Raw genomic sequence first — 20,543 nt, forward strand, 5'->3', positions numbered from 1 at the left:
AGTGTGCCGTGGCACACTAGTGTGCCGCGACACATGGTCGGGTGTGCCGCGGGGAAAGTTCCCCAAACTATGGTGCCCCTGTGAATCAGGAGAAAACAATGGGGGAGAGAAACCTGGGGATGGGGGAGAAACAGGGGAGAGAAACATGGGGATGGGGGAGAGAAACAGCGGAGAGAAGCAGGGGGGAGAGAAGTTTGGTGGAGAGAAGCACAGGAGAGAAGTATGGTGGAGAGAAGCACAGGAGAGAAGCATGGGGGAGAGTAGCACAGGGGGGAGAAGAAAACAGGCCCAGGTTTCACACTGAGTGAGTATAAATACATTTAGAATCTATATTATTAACTATATGTATAATATGCACTGTTTTAGTGTCATTTTGTGCCATTTTGGTTGGTGGTGTGCCCCGGGATTTTTTAAGTATAAAAAGTGTGCCGCGGCTCAAAAAAGGTCTAAAATCACTGGCCTAGGGCACCAAATGACAGGGGGCGCAGTCTGGATGGGTAACTAATCTAAACAGGTCATTTTTTTTTCAGGCACAGGCAGCTTGGCAGGTTCTGGAAGTGTATCACACAGCACAGAGCACAGGCCCTGAAAATACTCCCCACTCATCATTCATTATAGTTCAGTGGGGGCGCTCTTATCAGGACCTGTGGCCTGAGCTGTTTGATCTACTTCCAGGACCTTATGCTGAAGTTTGGCCGCCTGTACCGCTATGTGTAGCTGCTGTTCAGAGCCAGCTTGCTGCTCAACATGCTCTCCCTGCTCAACTCGGTGGGACCTGATGCACTGACCCTGGCTGCTGGACAGTCTGGTCCCTCTCTGTGCTGAGACCACGGACTCCAGCAGCTTCCTTTTAGAAGACACCAAGCACATGCTGCTGCTCACCCTGGCCTTTATTCCCAATCCCTGGTGCTGCAGGTGAGGAGGAAAAGTTTACAGAAGCTGTGCTGTTAACCCTTCAATACTGCAGAGTAAGTATATTCTGCAGAACCTACATGCTGCACAAAAGAAAGGGTTAACAGCAGCAGGCTTCACGTCTTATCTGCATTGCTGAACTCCGACCTGACCTCTACACAATACAGAAGCTGGGGAAGGGGCATAGAAGTAACTGGTCTGCTCTGCTGTTAACTCTTTCTGTACTGCAGAATGTAAGTTATGTAGAGTATTATTCTGCAGTACAGGAGGAGGTAACAGCAGAACAGACTGTCACTTTTATGCCTCCCCGGCTCCTGCACTGTGCAGAGGTCTGAGGTCATCAGCAGTGGCAGATTATTATAATGGTGTTTGGGGCTCTCAGGGGGTCTCTGATTGCTCAAAGTGACCATAACATAATCTGGTCACCAGCAGCTTACTGTTATCCAAAGTGCTGTCCCACAATTGCAGCAACTGTACTGTGCTCAGCAGTGTGCTTGCTCTGAATCTTCTCTCCTGGTCTACTGCACCATCCACCATCCACTGCACATGGGTCTTAGATCACTTCAGAAATCCCTGCAATGAGAGGCCGAGGGACCCATGTACCGCACATACCTGCATGCGGCGTCCGGAGCCTCAAAAGTGTGTGTGTGTGGGGGGGCCTGTTTATAGGTCTGTCCAAGGGCCCATAATGCTGTTGAGACGGCCCGCCTGTCTCTTGTGGCCGCACTCAAGTACTCAAGCACAGACACCGCAAGGGGAAAGCGGCCTCTTGTGACCGTAGGCAAAACGTGAGGTGCCCAGGTGAGTATAAGTGTTTTGGTTTTTTTTAGTTTTGTTGTTTTGGAGGATGCCTGCTATATGGCAGGGGGGCTAACAAGGGTTATATACAACTGGGGGAGCACACAGGGGGTCTATATACTACTGGGGAAGCACACAGGGGGTCTGTATACTTCTGGGGAGCACACAGGGGGTCTATATACTTCTCGGGGAGCACACAGGAGGTCTATGTACTACTGGGGGCAACACACAGGGGTCTATATAACTGGGGCAGCACACAGGGGGTCTATATATAACTGGGGCATCACAAAGTGGGTCTATATACTTCTGGGCAAGCAAACAGGAAATCTATATACTACTGGGGGCAGCACACAGGGGTCTATATAACTGGGGTAGCACACAGGGGGTCTATATATAACTGGGGGCAGCACAGAGGGGATCTATATACTACTGGGGGCAGCACACAGGGGATCTATATACTACTGGGGGCAGCACACAGGGGATCTATATACTACTGGTGGCAGCACACAGGGGATCTATATTCTATTGGAGGCAGCACACAGGGGGTCTATATACTACTGGGGGCAGCAAACAGCAATCTATACTATATTGGGGCTGCACAGAGGGTCCTTACTACTATAATAGGGCAGAGGGACACCTTAAAACTATGGGGGCACAGAGGGGTTTAGAGGACCTAACTACCCTATGTGTTGGAGCCTAAAATGTTTCTCTGGCAGATTCTGAAGAAAGGATACACAGCCAGGAAAAGACTTCAAGGTGGCCCAGGCTGGATGGAGAGAAAAAGAAAAAGTGACCGACTCTGATCAGAGAAGATCACTGTGAGTCACTGGATGAAACTGCACTCTGTTATAGGGTTGTAGTGGTAGTGGTTATGGTGTGGCAGTATTATGTAATGGTATCATTGATTATATCTTCCTGTTTTGTTCAGACTAGATTGGAGGCAATATGTAATCACTGTATAAGATAACTACCAGATGTATTGGGGCTGTTCATACAATGTGGGGGCACTTTCAGGGCATTATACTGTGTGGGGAGCACTGATTCTGATAACGTTGGGTTCAAAGGGAGGCGCCATTTCCCTTCTCTTCCTAGGGCACCAAAGCTCCTTGTCCCGGCCCTGCCCTCAGCTGTTTACCACAGGTCTCCAACCTGACCATTCCCCGCCCAAATCTGTTGCAGAACATCTAGGCTGTGTTCACACATTACAGTTTCATTGTGTTACTGAATTATTTGCAGTACTTTATCATTTCATTGTGGTCCCACCCACACAGTGCACTGTGTTCTCTACCTATAACGCTGATATTGGAATAAAGTAGATAACTTTTTGAATTTAATTAGTTTTTTGTTTCTTTTCATTTTCACACACATATTGTGATCAAGCATCTGTTATCTTTGAAGTTGAGCCCCACAATAAGCACTTTATCTGATATTATCTTACATGGAATATACTGTTTATACCTTGTTTTTTCTCCAGGTGGGATTGGCAGTGCATCCTCTCTGCCGTTTAGCATCATTTAATTGTGTTACTGTATAATTTTTGTGAATATGCTGCAGTACTGCAATATGCAAAAGAAGAGCCTGTGGAGCCTCATCAAAGAGTCTCGAAACACAGGACTAGCCAGATATCCCTCGGGGTAGGACCCAGCCAAGGGGCGGCTCCTGTAAGGAAACCACCAAAACCACCATATTAAGTGGCCCTATAAGTCAATGTAATGACAAGGGAAAACCAAGGCCAGGTAACCATCCACATACAACTGTTTCGGGGGGTTGCCCCTCATCAGTGTCGAGCAGGATTCTGGCTAGGTGGGAGCAATGCCTAGTAGAGCCATAAAAAGAAACAGATCGCTGATCTCAGGGAGACCAGCCAAATGACAACACTGCCGGCTGCTAGTGAAAGCGCTCAAAGCAGTGAAGTCCTAGGTGCATTGCCCCCTGGGAAAATCGAATATGCAAAAGAAGAGCCTGTGGAGCCTGATCCAAGAGTTTCTAAACACAGGAATAGCCAGATATCCCTCCAGGAAGGACCCAGCCAAGCGGCGCCTACTGTAAGGACACCACCAAAACCACCATATTAAGTGGCCCTATAAGTCAATGTAATGACAAGGGAAAAACCAAGGCTAGGTAGCCATCCACATACAGCTGTTTCGGGGTGTTGCCCCTCATCAGTGTGGAGCAGAATTCTGGCTAGGTGGGAGCAATGCCTAGTAGAGCCATAAGAGAAACTGATCTCCCTGAGATCAGCAATCTGTTTCTCTTATGTCTCTCCTAGGCATTGCTCCCACCTAGCCAGAATCCTGCTCCACACTGATAAGGGGCAACACCCCAAAACAGCTGTATGTGGATGGTTACCTGGCCTTGGTTTTTCCCTTGTCATTACATTGACTTATAGGGCCACTTAATATGGTGGTTTTGGTGGTTTCCTTACAGGAGCCACCCCTTGGCTGGGTCCTTCCTGGAGGGATATCTGGCTAGTCCTGTGTTTCGAGACTCTTTGATGAGACTCCACAGGCTCTTCTATTGCATATTCATGTTTCCCAGGGGGCAATGCACCTAAGACTTCACTGCTTTGAGTGTTTCACTAGCAGCCGGCAGTGTTGTCATTTGGCTGGTCTCCCTGAGATCAGCGATCTGTTTCAGTACTGCAATGAAACTCCAACAAGTGTGAACACAGCCCTAATTTCAGTGAACTTGCAGCACCTGCTTCTGGCTGGCCAGAGATGGTGAATCACTCAGGGGACTGGGGTATCCAGCCAAGCCTCCTGTGACATCACGCCCTGCCCCCTGTCTGCATCATCAGCCTGTGCCTAACAAACACACACAATGTGAGACAGAGGCATGTAATCTTTGTCTCCTAAAGTGGGAGAGCAGTGGGAGCAGGAAACAATGTGAATTGGCACAGAGGCCATTTTTCTTCACTTTCTGGATTTCACACAGCTACCAGTGTGGCAGAACCATACAGATATGGTAATACATTATATAGACACATCAATATAACTTTTAGGCTATGTTCACACTACGTATATTTCAGTCAGTATTGTGGTCCTCATATTGCAACCAAAACCAGGAGTGGATTAAAAACACAGAAAGGCTCTGTCCACACAATGTTAAAATTGAGTGGATGGCCGCCATATAACAGTAAATAACTGCCATTATTTCAATATAACAGCAGATGTTTTAAAATAACAGCAAATATTTGCCATTAAATGGCGGCCATCCACTCAATTTTAACATTGTGTGAACAGAGCCTTTCTGTGTTTTCAATCCAAACCCCATGCAGCAGCCCATGGGAGGGGAGATGTAATATTACATGGTGGCCTTTGATATAGATGGTGGCCATCTATACACTACATGGATGGCTTAAAGGAAATGTACCATCAGGTACATTGGCTTTAAGTATTACCCATGTATAGAATGGCGCCAGCGTGGGGAGGCCGGTGCTACAGTCCTTTTTTTAAACCAGTATTTTTGTTTCATTTTTTTTTCTTTTTGTTTGGCGGTACAAGGAAATTAAATCTTATATTTCTAGAAGCAGTCAGCAGTCGGGCTTCTAATGCTGAATAGCAGGGAAAACTATTGGTACTTTAATACAGGTTTAGGCTATGTTCACACAACGTAAAGAGACCGGCTGTTCCGTGACCCGGACGGGTCATGGAATGGCCGGTCTCTGCTCAGATCACCCTGGCCGGTACTTAGGTACCGGCCGGATTATCTTTCTGGCCATAGTGTTCTGATGCGGGCGCATCAGCGCGCACCTGCATCAGAACTCCCCATAGGACACAATGAAGCAAGCGTCCGGAGCCATTGTGTGAACTGACAGGTCTTTCTGCGGCCGCAGAAAACTGACATGTCAGTTATTTGCAGGTCCGCATGGGATCCCGGCCTGGAGCATATTACGATGTGTATACGCTCCGGCCAGGATCCCATAGCAGATAAGGCAATGTTCCACTCTGCATAAAGTACGGCCGTTGTTGCACTTGGTACTTTTACGTAGTGTGAACATAGCCTTAGGCCACGTTCAAACAACGTATATTTTGAATTAATCACGGCCACTGTTGTGACTTGCATTGCTCTAAAATCAATGGGATCCTAACAGGAGTGTATACCCATAGAGGAGATTTATCAAACATGGTGAAACTGGCTCAGTTGCCCCTAGCAACCAATCAGATTACGCCTCTCATTTCTCACAGACTCAGATTTCTTACATTTAGAAAATGAACGGTGGAATCTGATTGGTTGCTTGGGACAACTGAGCCAGTTTCACTTTACACCATGTTTGATAAACATCCCCCATAGTATATACAGTACATGGGTAATACTTGAAGCGAACATTCGCTGATAGTACATTCAGGCTAGGACCTTCTGGTAGCATGTCTTTATACATTAAAAAGGACACTACGGTTAAAAGAAGCATTTTTTTAAACAATATTTTTGTTTCTTTTTTTTTCTTTTTGTTTGGTGATACATTAACGCTGAATAGCAGGGAAAACTACTGGCACTTTTCTACAGCTTTTAATTAATCACGGCCGTTGTTGCGATTTGCAATAACGGTTGTGATTAATTCAAAATATGCCTTGTGCTTAAATCGATGGGATCCCAGCAGGAGTGTATACATATAGTATACACTCTGGCCGGAATCCCTAGCGGCCACAGTGAAAACTGACATGTCAGTTTTGTGCGGCTGCTATTCATTGTATAGCGGCCACACAGAACTGTCAGTTCACACAATGGAAAGTGCAGCTCCTGGTGATTGCTAGATCATCCGGGCAGCCCATAGACACTGGTGTAGCTACCATAAAGGCAGGGCACGCAGCCGTGGGGGGGCCCGGGCCCCCAATAGCAAAGGATGGCCTGCCTTCATGATGCTACGACACGCATTTTAGGACGATTCCGCCACCCACCCCCATATCGCCGCTGCGTTGGCAGTGTATAGGAGCGGCCCCAACGCTATCCCCTGTCTAGGCTTCCCAGCTAGCACCCAGCTTCGTTCGGCATGGCCGTAGGAGCGGCCCACCTCTAACACCCGCCCCCCTCCCCGTCCCGCCAATGACAGCGCCCCCCCCTCCCCCGTCGCAGCGTGTCGGCACGACCCCAGCGCCCCGTTGCCATGGATCCCCGTCCCTGCCATCCCTCTGCCACCCCCCTTCTACTGGAGCAGTGTCCTGGAGTCCCCCAAATGGTGTTTCTGGGCCGCCCGTGACCCCCGTTCTCCCCCTCCTCCTGAACGAGACCTCTCCCTACCAGACAACACAGCACCAGAAGAGGAGGCCTCCTGGACGAGAGCTCTCCCTACCAGACAGCACAGGACCAGAAGAGGAGGCCAGAGCAGGAACCAGGTCAGGTAAGATTACCCACAGAGAACTATAACCCCCACCATGTCCTGCCAATAGTTCATGGTGGGAGTTTTGTAACCTGTTGCTCCCAGTGTTGCAGTACTACAATCTCCATCAAGCCCTATTGGCAGTACATAATGGGAGTTGTAGTTCTGCAATGGATTAGAGGATGACTCAGTATGGAGGGGGGAGCAATGGCACAGTAATATGCAGGACTACATCTCTCAGCATGGTGTGTTATAATATACAGGACTACATCTCACAGAATGTTGTGTGGTAATATACAGGACTACATCTGCCAGCATGGTGTGTGGGGTAATATACAGGACTGCATCTTCCAGCATGGTGTGTGGGGCAATATACAGGACTACATCTCCCAGCATGGTGTGTGGGTAATATACAGGACTACATCTCCCAGCATGGTGTGTGTGGTAATATACGGGACTACATCTCCCAGTATGGTATGTGGTAATATACGGGACTACATCTCCCAGTATGGTGTATGTGATAATATACAGGACTACATCTCCCAGCATAGTGTGTGGTAATTTACAGGACTACATCTCCCAGCATGGTGTGTTGTAATATACAGGACTACATCTCACAGAATGTTGTGTGGTAATATACAGGACTGCATCTTCCAGCATGGTGTGTGGGGCAATATACAGGACTACATCTCCCAGCATGGTGTGTGTGGTAATATACGGGACTACATCTCCCAGTATGGTATGTGGTAATATACGGGACTACATCTCCCAGCATAGTGTGTGGTAATTTACAGGACTACATCTCCCAGAATGGTGTGTTGTAATATACAGGACCACATCTCCCAGCATGGTGTATGTGGTAATTTGCAGGTCTACATCACATAATAGGAGTTGTAGTTCTTCAACAGATAAGATTATGTCAGTACACGAGGTAGAGCCAGCACCACAGTGTCTCACAACTCCGAAGCTTGCTGTGCCTTCATGGCGGCTCACAACACGTCGCATGGCAGAGAGGGTTTCTTTTGTGGCCTGAGGCAGCTGTGCACCTCCATCCACATTATAATGCGCCCACGCCGCTGCGGTGACTCTCTTGTGACCGCAAGCATTGTTTTGCTTGCGGTCACAAGAGTCCGGCTGATGCGTGGCTACCGGGGGTGTCCCGTCCTATCCCCAGCAGCGCGCGCATCAGAGAGTTCCCCGTGCGCTTGTGGCTGTGACGTCCGGTGCACGGGGAGCTCTGTGATGCGCGCGCTGCCGGGGATAGGACGGGACTCCACTGGCAGCCGCACATCAGCCGGGGGACAGACGGAGCCTGCAGGACAGGAGAGGATCGACGGGGGAACAGATGGCAGGTGAGTTGTTGGTTTTTTTTTTATGTTATCTGCTGTGCACAGGGCAGGGGGGGGAAGAGGGGGAACATCTATAAGGTGGGGGAAGAGGGAGAACATCTATAAGGTGGGGGGGGGAGAGGGGCAACATCTATAAGGTAGGGGGGGGAGAGGGGGACCATCTATAAGGTGGGGGGGAAGAGGGGGGCCATCTATAAGGTGGGGGGGAGAGGGGGACTATCTATAAGGTGGGGGGGGACCATCTATAAGGTGGGGGGGAAGAGGGGGACCATGTATAAGGTGGGGGGGAGAGGGGGACTATCTATAAGGTGGGGGGGAGGGGGACCATCTATAAGGTGGGGGGGAAGAGGGGGACCATCTATAAGGTGGGGGGGGGGGAGAGGGGGACCATCTATAAGGTGGGGGGGGGGGAGAGGGGGGCCATCTATAAGGTGGGGGGGAAGGGGGGGACCATCTATAAGGTGGGGGGGGAGAGGGGGGCCATCTATAAGGTGGGGGGAAGAGGGGGACCATCTAAAAGGTGGGGGGGAGAAGAGGGGGACCATCTATAAGGTGGGGGGGAGAAGAGGGGGACCATCTATAAGGTGGGGGGGAGAGGGGGACCATCTATAAGGTGGGGGGGAGGGGGACCATCTATAAGGTGGGGGTGGGGGGAGAGGGGGACCATCTATAAGGTGGGGGTGGGGGGAGAGGGGGACCATCTATAAGGGGGAAAGAGTGGGACCATCTATAAGGGGGGAAGAGTGGGACCATCTATAAGGGGAGGGAAGAGGGGGACCATCTATAAGGGGAGAAGGGGGGACCATCTCCTATTGGATTAGCACCCTCCTCTCCTGACATCCTCTGTGCTGCTGGGACCTCCCCTATAAGACCAGCGCCCTCCTCTTCTGACATCCTCTGTGCTGCTCGGACCTCCCCAATAGATCAGCACCCTCCTCCTGACATCCTCTGTGCTGCTGGGACCCTGTGACCCTCCTTACTGGGGGTAGCAGCAAGGGACCAAACATTATGTTTATTGGGTCCAGCAGGGAGGGGAGGCAGGCAGTGTTTATTGGGGACAGCGTGGGGGGGCAGTAGCGGATTATAATGTGGGCAGATTGACCGGGGGGGCCCAGGTTGGGTGGACAGCCCGGGGCCCAGGGTACATTTAATCCGCCACTGCTCCCCCCATACACATACTCACTTTGCCCGGCGCAGCATTCCTTTATTCTCCCAGCTCCATGGTGCACGAGTGGCACGCCGGGGAACTGCGCCAGGACAGGTGAGTATGTGTCTGGCAGGTGGGTGGGAGTGGGGGGGCCCATACAGTTTTTTGCTATAGGGCTCCATGAATCGTTCATTTCTATTACACACGACGATTATCTCCTGTAATGGCCGATATTAGCTGAATACGGACGATAATTGTTTCGTGTAATAGGGCCTTTACGCTGTGTGAACCCGGCTTAAAGGGGAACATGTTTACTTCAAGGTAACCTCATTGTAAAATTGAGCTTGGATGTGTCAGGAGCTTTTGAAGAATATACAGTATGTCAATGCACAATGGGAAAGAGAGAAAGAGAGAAACAGGGGGCGCTTCCTTGTGTGATAAAAGATGACCAGGTAAATGGTAGCAGGGTCTTACAGGGATCCACTCACCTGGAAAGCTTGTACAAAATTTAGGCACAACTCTATATGTACCATAAAGGGGTGTACTCCGCAGCTGTACTGGGGAACGTCACCACCGACGGTGGGAGAAGCAAATGCAGATGTGTAATCAGCCGATTGATGATCATTAAGATGTGCCTATATATTGTTCATGTAGTGTCTGCTTTGTATGCTTGATAAAGGCCCATGTTAGCAATATAGGGCCGAAACGCATTGCAATAAAGAGTATATGTTTACTATGCCATCTACCTCTGGATGATCCCTGGTTGCACCGCTGTGTGCAAATCTGAATACTCCTGCGCTTATTATACCTGGTGTGGTTTCAACTCTTGGTCCTGTAATCGGCTGATTACACATCTGCAATGCACAATGGAGGACACAGCCAGTTTTGCTTTTTGTCTTTTGTGTGTGTGTGTTTGTGGTTTTTTTTTCCTCCTTAACTTCTAAGACCCATAACTCTTCTAAGCCACATGAGGGTTAGTTTTTTTGTGGGACCAATTGTTTTGCTATAATAACACCCTTACTTTTACCATACTTCTACTGCAACATAAGGGGAGAGAGAAGAGGACAGGGACGCCTCCTAGTGTACTATTATGGCAAGAAAGAAAAGTGATTAAAAAAGCTCACCCGATTGAGTTGTGCTATAAAATAGGCACAACTCTATGCAGCATGTATGTGGAGAAATACCGCAGCTCCTGCCAGGAAACTCCGTAGCAAGGGAGTGAAGCAAAATGCAAGATGTGAACCAGCGAGGAACACTGGACCCAGGGGATCTCTGGCACAGTTGATGGGCGCAGGTATTGTAGTCTCCAAAGGGGTGGTCTCCAATGGGTGGTATTCAGTATATGGTCACAATGGACCAAATACAACTCTGCAGGTAAAATATGTAGGGATTTTTATTAGTAATAACAACGCGTTTCGGCCCTCCATATCCTAGGGGGCCTTTGTCAAGTATCACATACATTTGGTGGCGACTCGTCTTATATAGGAATACACTTAGTGGGGGCTCCGGCTACTTCCGGGTTAGGACAGCGGGTCAGGGATATATAAAACATAACAATATAAAGCAAAGGTCACTAGCTCAAACACTCAAAAAGTCTTTACGCAAGTACCTTGTACCATCCAATGCTCTGTCAGAGTTCATAATTGTGTTTGTGTCTTCTCCCGTATCCTGTATTCAATCCGCTCATGGTCTTGTGAGAAGTAATCACATGATCTGTACAATGACGTCCCAAGTCCACGTGATGTGCTGTTATAATGACGGCGTCTGTGGGACGCAAATTACGTACATATGCGCAAAGTACGTAGCCCGCATATGTAAGCTTGAGATCAGTAGACCCAATGTACATTAAAAGCATTTGGGGCACTTAACATGATTAGTATTTACACAACATGAATTTTATGTATAGCTAGACATTAAAAAATAATACCTAGTGTATGGTGAGTACTAGCAATTAGATAATTACCAGTATAATGCATGTTCTACAATGAATAACAATAAATAAATAAGTGCAACAAATAACAATACATAAATGAATAAATAAATATATACTATATATATATATTTATATATATATTAGGGATGGTCCGAACCGAGTTCGGTTCAAGTTCGTACCAACCCGAACTCTCGGTAATGATTCCCGCTGTCTGCCCACTCCGTGGAGCGGGCGGATCCAGTGGGAGGACCGCCTGGAAAACTGGGATACAGCCATAGCCATAGGCTGTATCCCAGTTTTCCAGGCGTAACTCCCGCTGGATCCGCCCGCTCCACGGAGTGGGCAGACAGCGGGAATCTGCTGCCGAGCGTTTGGGTTCATACGAACCATAACCTCGGCAGGTTCGGACCATCCCTAATATATATATATATATATATATATATATATATATATATATATATATATGAAAAATATCTTATTAAAGCAAATTAGTAGATTATTATTATTGATAAATAGATTATGAATGGACATTGTTATTATTATTATTATTGATAGAAATATTATTAATATTGATGAATAAATTGATGAATAAATTACCTTATATATAACAAATTGATGAATTATTAAATTAAATAATTGCACTGGGTATTATTGTTATTTAAAGAAGAATATTATAATTTTATACAAACCGTATCTAAATTAATTCAGACAATCTAATGAGATCATTATTTCTTGTTTACATATATATTATTTTTTATTACTATTTTCTTTTTTTAGTCTATGCATTCGTTTAGGCCCTCTGGTGTGAGGGTTTGGATTTTGTAGATCCAAAAAGACTCCCTCTTGCAAAGGCGAGACTAACGGTCTGAACAAGTGTCTGTAATTTGTTCGATGCAACTGTCATGTTTCTCTGTAAAGTGTCTTGAGACACTTTGCTTCATGAAGCCTTTTGTGGTGTTATATCTGTGGCCATTTATCCTCTTATGAAGCAGTTGCTTTGTGCGGCCACAATATTGTATCCCACAACTACAGGTTAAGAGGTAAATAACAAATGTTGAGGTACAATCTAGCCTTTGTTTAATATCATATACCATATCCGTTGCGTGTGATTTAAAGGAGGTGGCCCCATGTGCTATATTCACACAGCATAAACAAGAAGCTTTACCGTATCTATAGATACCTTTACTTTGGTGCTTCATACTATGATTACCTTCTTTAGCCGCTTCATCTTTTTTAGGGTTACGTATTCTGCTGGGTGCGATCATATTCCTGACCCTTTGGCCTCAGCGATATGTCAGCTTCGGGATGTCTGGGATATTTTCATGGAGGTAGGTGTCTGAAGTTAAAATGTGCCAATGTTTAGATTAAATTCTCCTGATTGTTTCAAAATTATCATTAAACGTGGTAATAAAATGGGGCAGAATCTTCATAGTTGTATCTTTTCTTTGTTTAGGTGCTAGTAATGATTTCTGTTGTACCCCTCTATTTTTCTGGATTGCATTTTTAATCAGATCCCTCAGGTACCCTTTTTCTTGAAATCTTTTTGTTAAAATCTTACTTTGTGCTATAAAATCTTCCTCTATGGTACAGTTTTTACGGTTACGGAGAAATTGGCCGCAGGGGATATTGCGAATCCATTTTTTATGATGCCTACTTTTATAATTCAAGAAACTATTCGAGTCTACCGGTTTAAAATTAGTTTAGACATCTAAAAACACAATCTCATCACAATTATACGTTGGTGTGTTTTTAGATCTCGTAATCAGCCATTTAAATAAATGTATCACCACAAAAACTCAATTAGAATAAATATATCTATTTATTCATTTATGTATTGTTATTTGTTGCACTTATTTATTTATTGTTATTCATTGTAGAACATGCATTATACTGGTAATTATCTAATTGCTAGTTCTCACCATACACTAGGTATTTTTTTAATGTCTAGCTATACATAAAATTCATGTTGTGTAAATACTAATCATGTTAACTGCCCCAAATGCTTTTAATCTACATTGGGTCTACGGATCTCAAGCTTACGTATGCGGGCTACGTACTTCGCGCATATGTACATAATTTGTGTCCCGCAGACACATCACGTAGACTTGCGACGTCATTTTACAGATCATGTGATTACTTCTCGCAAGACCACGAGCGGATTGAATACAGGATACGGGAGAAGACACAAACACAATTATGAACTCTGACAGAGCATTGGACGGTACAAGGTACTTGCGTAAAGACTTTTTGATTGTTTGAGCTAGTGACCTTTGCTTTATATTGTTATGTTTTATATATCCGTGACCCGCTGTCCTAACCCGGAAGTAGCCGGAGCCCCCACTAAGTGTATTCCTAAATAAGACAAGTCACCACCACATGTATGTGATACTTTAAAAAGGCCCCCTAGGATACGGACGCTTTGTTATTACTAATAAAAATCCCTACATATTTTACCTGCAGAGTTGTATTTGGTCCATTGTGACCATATACTGAATACCACCCATTGGAGACCACCCCTTTGGAGACTACAATACCTGCGCCCATCAACTGTGCCAGAGATCCCCTGGGTCCAGTGTTCCTTGCTGGTTCACATCTTTCAACATAAGAAATACAGTGGTACCTTGGTTTAAGAGTAACTTGGATTTAGAGTGTTTTGCAAGAAGAGATCAGGGTTTTTCAAAATTGTAACTTGTTTTAAGAGCATTGCTTTGGTTTAGGAGCTCCCTTTACTGGGTGGGGGCGGGAGTAGGGGAGGGGCGTGATCTGCATAGGTGGTCTACAGCACTGTACTCTGATCCAGGAACTCTCCCTCACCTTCAAAATCATGTGTTTCCCATCCTCTCCATTTCTGCTATAATCTGCCTGCACTTACACTCATTCACACTGCTGTATAGAGAGGTTTCTGTCACTCTCCTGCTGCACAGCTCTATGATTCTCACTTCCTAATCGGTCCATGCTGAAAACCCCCCTTTCCCCATTGCTGTCATGTGATCACATAGACCTCTGACAGCAGCCCTATTTCTCTACTCTAGTCTGTTTTACTACGCTACAGCTCCATCCTGTATCTACAAATTGCTTCTGTATTTTCAGGTTTATGCACTTACTATACATTATACTCCACATACTGATTGCTATACTGTACAGTAACTTAAAATATCACACATTCAGCTGTTTCTAAATGTTTGTTTTACATGTTATTTAGACTAGAAAATCATTATTTTTAGAATCTGGAACCAATTGTCTGCATTTCAATGATTTTTTAATGGGAAAATTTGCTTAGGTTTAGGAGTGGATTTGGATTATAAACACAATCCCGGAACTAATTATGTCCGTAATCCAAGGCACCACTGTAGTGTATAATATGTGGGTCAAAAAACAAACACAAACCCTAGCTCCTTGAATCCTGTTTATGCTGTTCACTGTGTAGAAATAGTGACATGTTAATGATAGAAGAGAAAAAGAAAGACCGGCACAGCCTGGAGCTGTGCAAACTACAGTGTGAGTTTACTGATCCAAAGTCCAGATGGAGCTCTGCAAGCTAAGCAGCAAATGAATACAAGTCCAATAAAATCCAAATGCCTCAGATGAAACTTGCTGCACACATTATTTAGGGTTAGGAGGAAGCAAGGTGTGCCACACGAAACAGACGATTTCCACGTCCTGAAAGTTTCTTATCAGATGTTTGAATGTTGACAGTTTATCTTTATACTGTAGCTTAGTATAGTTATAGCTATATCATTATCATATTTAGGCTATGTTCACACAGTTAAAATGACAACCATTTTGTTCGGACAGCTGTCATTTAGCGTTAAAAACTGACATCTTTTATTAATGACATCCACAAATAATGATCATGTCTTATACAGTATTTGTTACGTTTAAAACAATTAAAACCTTTAAAAAAAGTTTGCATTGTCATATCCGCACCATTCACTTTTAAAAAAAATTATTTATATATTTTTATTTATGAAGTTGTGTAAGGTTTTTTTTTGTACAATGATCTACAGTTTTTATTAGTATCATTTTGGTGTAGAGGGGATTTTTTCCATTGCTTTTTATTCCAATTTATTCCTGGGATGTGACACTATAAAAACTCCTGCAGCCAATAATTGGGCCGGGTATAATTGGCTGCAATTTAGCCGAAAACCAGGCAAACGCTCAATTATTGGCTTCTCGCATCTTTTGAGCCTGCTTTAAAATTTACACTGGGGGACATCGACTAAATGGGGACTACACAGGGGGCCATCTATTATAGGGGGACCTACACACAGGCCCGCTTCTGCCATGAGGCGGAATGAGTATTCCGCCTCAGGCGGCAGATTTTGCGGTCCTGCAGGGGGCGGCATGCCCGGCTGATAATCTGGCGGACCGGGCAAATGCCCACTGGGCCGCCCAGATTATCAGTTGTACGGCCGCCACTAGCTACCACTAGCTACCACTAGCTGTTCTAACCAGTCCATTGAGCTTCCGGGACAGGTCACCTGATGCACGCCGGCCCCGTAAGCTCACAGCTCCAGCCCCGTGCGCCGCACCTCTCCCGCGGTCCTGTGCGGTCAGCTGTTACATGTATGCCACTGAGCAGGAGACTAGAGAGGTGCGGCGCGCGGGGCTGGAGCTGTGAGCTTATGGGGCCGGCGTGCGTCAGGTGACCTGTCCCGGAAGCTCAATGGACTGGTTAGAACAGCTAGTGGTAGCGGAGCCCCCTGCTTTTAAAGGGGCAGATCCGCCTTGAAGAGCTCCGGCGGCCGCGGCCCCTGGCGGCACAGACCCCAGAATCGGCCCTGCCTACACAGAGGGCCGACTACTATAGGTGGACCTAAACAAGGGTCTAGCCACTTTGGGGGGATGCAAGTGGTTGCGTTTGCTGTCACAGGGTATGTGTTTGGCTTTCCATCTTTAACATTTTGGCTTTATATATAGATGATTTGTTTTTGTTCAAGTTTTAATTTGTGGCAGTGTCTCAGAAGTGTTTGGGGTTGTTCTTCAGTGGAAAGGTAGCTGTTATTGGGACACTCATGTTTTGTGGTTGCTTGCAGGCCCAGATCAAATGGCAGCTTTTCAATGCCAGAAGGTGCTTACCTGTTGGGTATGGAAGGTATTACCAGCAATTGGATTTTGATTGAATTACATCGGTATGTCTGCTTAGATTGGCCCTAGACTTCTACTGCGTGTCGGGGTTAAGACCTAAATTGTGTCCCTTTTAGTGAACAGAAAAAAGATATCATATTTGTGGGATGGGACTTTTTCAGACTGCCTGGTCTGAAAAAGTCCTGGAAAAAGAATGGGGGGAGGCTGGATCTCTAGGTTACTCTCTTGGTGGAGGGAGTAAACAAGTCCAGGAATAAGGTAAATAGCTTTGTGGCCAAGTTCATGACATGTTATAGAGCTATTGCGCTATGCCATCTGGGGCTATGTTCACACTACGTAAAACTATGCCCGTAGCTCTCGCCGCAGAACTACGGCCATAGTTTTGAGGGGTGGAACAAAGCCTGATTTTCAATGGGATCCCGGCCGGAGCGTACATACATCGTATACGCTCCGTCCGGGATCCCATGGGGCGCCGGAAAAAACTGACATGTCAGTTTTCTGCGGCCGGAATTCAGTGAATTCCGGCCGCAGAAAGACCTGTCAGTTCACACAGTGAAGCAAGCGGCTCCGGCCTCTCGCTTCATTGTGCGCTATGGGAAGCTCTGATGCGGGCGCGTGCTGATGCGCCCGCATCAGAGCTCCGCACCCGGAAAGATCACCGGGTTGAGATCGGCTGAGACCGGCCGGGGTCACGGAACGGCCGGGTGTTCACGTTGTGTGAACATAGCCTGAAGGTGTAATGGGATCTGCCTCAATGTGGTGGGAATGTATGTGTGAAGTTTCTCTTCCAGATTGGATTGAGGTGGCCTTGGGGAGACTTAAATGCTTAAAGGATAACTCCGGCCAAAACATGTTTTTTAATATGTTATTACATAAGGAAAGTTAGACAAATTCCTAATATACATTAATATAGGAAATGCACATATAGAGCTATTTTACGTAATTTAGTAGATCAGGCAGGCTTCAAATTCTTTACACTTCAGGTGTAATTCACATGAAGTGTTCAGCAGGGGGTGCGCTAAATGTAGAAATCTAAGTAGTATATTGTTTATGGAAGTCTATGTAGTGTATTGTCTATGGAAGTCTATGTAGTGTAGTATTAGTGAGATGATTTTTTTTACTGTAGAATATCTTTTAATGATTTTCATGGAATAATTTGGGAAGCAAGGAGACTTGTATCTCCCTCTCTCCCTCCCGGTGTGAACGCTTGTCATCGGCAGCACAAATTATTCCAAAAAGAGATGGATGGCACCAAGCAGGGAGGGAGAGAGGTGCCCATGCACCAACTACCTCCTCCCTCCCTTCCTGCATGGTGCCGTGGGCCATATACACACTGTACTGCTCCCTCCTTTATCTCTGTGGTTTTCAGGATGCTCTCCATTTGTAGGCTCCCTGCATGGTAGCGTGAGCCAGATACACATTGTACTACACCCCTATCATCTGCTGATACTATGAGCTGTCCTGACCCGTGCTCAGCCCGCTTGGCACCAGGCAGCATGGGGAAGGAGGGGGGAAGGTACTGTAGTTAGATACACGGGCACCTCTATCCCTCCCTACCCGGTGCCATGCTGGCTGAGCATGAGTCAGGAGCGCTCATAGTATGAGCAGATGATGGGGGAGTAATACAGTGTTTATCTGGCCCATGGCACCGTACAGGGTGGGAGGTAGTTAGATCTCTCCCTCCCTGCTCGGTGCCGTCCATCTCCCTCTCTCCTAGTGTGAGTGCTCGTCATCGGCAGCACAAGCTGGGGGGGGGGGTGCGCATGTATGGTATCCATTTGCTTTAAAGTGATATTGTCATCCCCTTTCCATATAAGGAGTTCTCAGCACCATTCTTAAGCTAATATTGTGGACATTTCGTATCTATGGCTCCGTTCACACGGATTAAAACTTGCAAAATTCCATGGCCCCTCATTGATGACATATGCGTCTAAGCCACGTCCCCTCCACAGCATCATCAGAATGGGCCGACCTACAGGCATAGCCCTGCCCTCCCTGTAACAGCCATGTTAGAGGGGATGGGGCCTAGGCCTCTAGTTCGGCCCATTCCAATGGCTTCTGAGGGTTGGGGCCTACAATGACATAATAGAGGGGGCGGGGGCTACAGTGCAGATGTGGGTGGAGATATAGGGGTTCCACGACCATTAAGCCAGATAGAGAAAAATATGCAATGTTCAGAATATAAGCTTGAGAAGGGGGCTGAGAACTCCTTATATGGAAAGAAAAAAAAGGAATAGTGCATACAGAATATACCCATATATATCCATAGACCACATAACCTCACAGACGCCAAAAAAGTTGTCGTTTTGGCATCTGTTAAGGTTTTTTCTGCTGGCTTTTATATGGTTATGCACTGGATGGAAAAGCACAGACCTCTAAACTATTCCATATAATAGGATAAAAGTAAAAGGCCCTTTCCACCCTTTCTATTTAAAAAGACGTCCTTTATTGCTGAGATTTAACTGATTGCAATGCATAGCTGTGCAATGCACCCAGTGTATAAAATTACGGACATTATCTGGGTGGAAGGCAAAATAATGATCATATCAATTATTTTCGGACGTCTTTTGCAAACAGCGAATGTTATTTTTTAGTTCACACAAAGTTTTTCTTTCTCCATTTTTACTATTAAATTCAATTTACTTTTCAATTAAAGACACACCCAAAGGCCAATTAGTCCCTCTAAACTAGAATAATGTGCCAGCAGCTGTTATCAGGGCCGGCGTCAGCACCTGGCTTACTGGGGCAAGTGCCGAGGTGCAGTGCCTGGCTCGCTAACTGTGAGTGCTTATATGGAGCGCTCACAGTTATATAATGCAGCAGTAGAGGTATGGCAATTGGTCTGACGGGCATCCAATCCTCAAAATAACGGACGCCATTTTGGACTCAAAATGACAGACATCATTTCAAAAATGATAAACGGACAAGAAAAAGCAAAAAAGAACAATAAACAAAAAAGTATATGGCACTGTATACAGATTCAATTGTCACCACTGTAGGAACTTTTGGATCTTTTTATGATGAAGTAGTTACCAAGGATCTTACCCCAGCCTGAACTTGTTCATGCTTCCTGAAAGTGCCCATTTCCTATTGGTAGTTGCATTTGTCATCATGTTAAAAAAAATATACAGTACCAATAAGTGGCATCAGTCGCCACCATACTGCCATGGTGTAGGAGGTATCCTCTGACATATATACCCCTGCTGAACACTGTAAAAGCACAGTGAGAAAAGAGTATCAGCAATGAAAAAAGGCTGAGGAATCTGAACTTATTATTTCAGTCTCCTGACGACACACGATGCAAAGATATGTTTGGATTTAACTTGATGGATACAATTAGTTGACTATACAGAAGAAAGGCTTATTAAAAATCTAGATGTATACAAAAACAAAGAAAGGTTACATGAACTTGATAAAACGTATATGCTGTATATACAAAGCCCTTGCTGTAACTTCTCACATTTTCTGATCTTCAGCTTCAGGATTTCTTCTTAAAGGGGTTATCCAGCGAAATTTTTTTCTTTCAAATCAACTGGTTTCAGAAAGTAGATATATAGATTAAATAAATAGCTAGATAAATAGATATAGATTTGTAATTTACTTTTATTAAAATATCTCAAGTTTTCCAATACGTATCAGCTGCTGTATATCCTGCAGAAAATGTTTTCTTTTCAGTCTGACACAGTGCTCTCTGCTGACATCTCTGTCCGAGACAGGAACTGTCCAAAGCAGCAGCAAATTCTCATAGAAAACCTATCCTGCTCTGCAGAGTACCTGTCTTGGCCAAAGATGTCAGCAGACTGAAAAGAAAACATTTCATGCAGGACATACAGCAGCTGATAAGTATGGGAAGACTTGCGATTTTTAAATAAAAGTAAATTACAAATCTATATAACTTTCTAAAACCAGTTGATTTGAAAGAAAAAGATTTTTACTGGACAACCCCTTTAACTTATAAAATCAGCAATAAATCTATGCACTTTGTGCACCAAAAAATTA

The 20,543-nt window shown here is 45.5% G+C and overlaps 1 protein-coding gene across 4 annotated transcripts in view; it reads left to right on the top strand.

Moving 5' to 3' along the window:
- The window catches only part of LOC138769261 (NXPE family member 1-like), a 61,447-nt gene that overhangs the window by 24,355 nt on the left and 16,549 nt on the right, over window positions 1-20,543 (top strand). The window contains exons 2-4 of one of the 4 annotated variants that reach the window (XM_069947608.1): window positions 12,694-12,784; window positions 12,910-12,976; window positions 13,581-13,684. The exons of 2 other annotated variants lie outside the window; for them this stretch is intronic. The gene's annotated coding sequence lies outside the window, so the exon portion shown is untranslated. The remainder of the gene's footprint in view (window positions 1-12,693; window positions 12,785-12,909; window positions 12,977-13,580; window positions 13,685-20,543) is intronic. One more of the 4 variants, XM_069947610.1, reaches the window with a different exon arrangement.

This window comes from Dendropsophus ebraccatus, chromosome 12 (assembly GCF_027789765.1).
Source record: "Dendropsophus ebraccatus isolate aDenEbr1 chromosome 12, aDenEbr1.pat, whole genome shotgun sequence".
Classification (NCBI taxonomy): domain Eukaryota; kingdom Metazoa; phylum Chordata; class Amphibia; order Anura; family Hylidae; genus Dendropsophus; species Dendropsophus ebraccatus.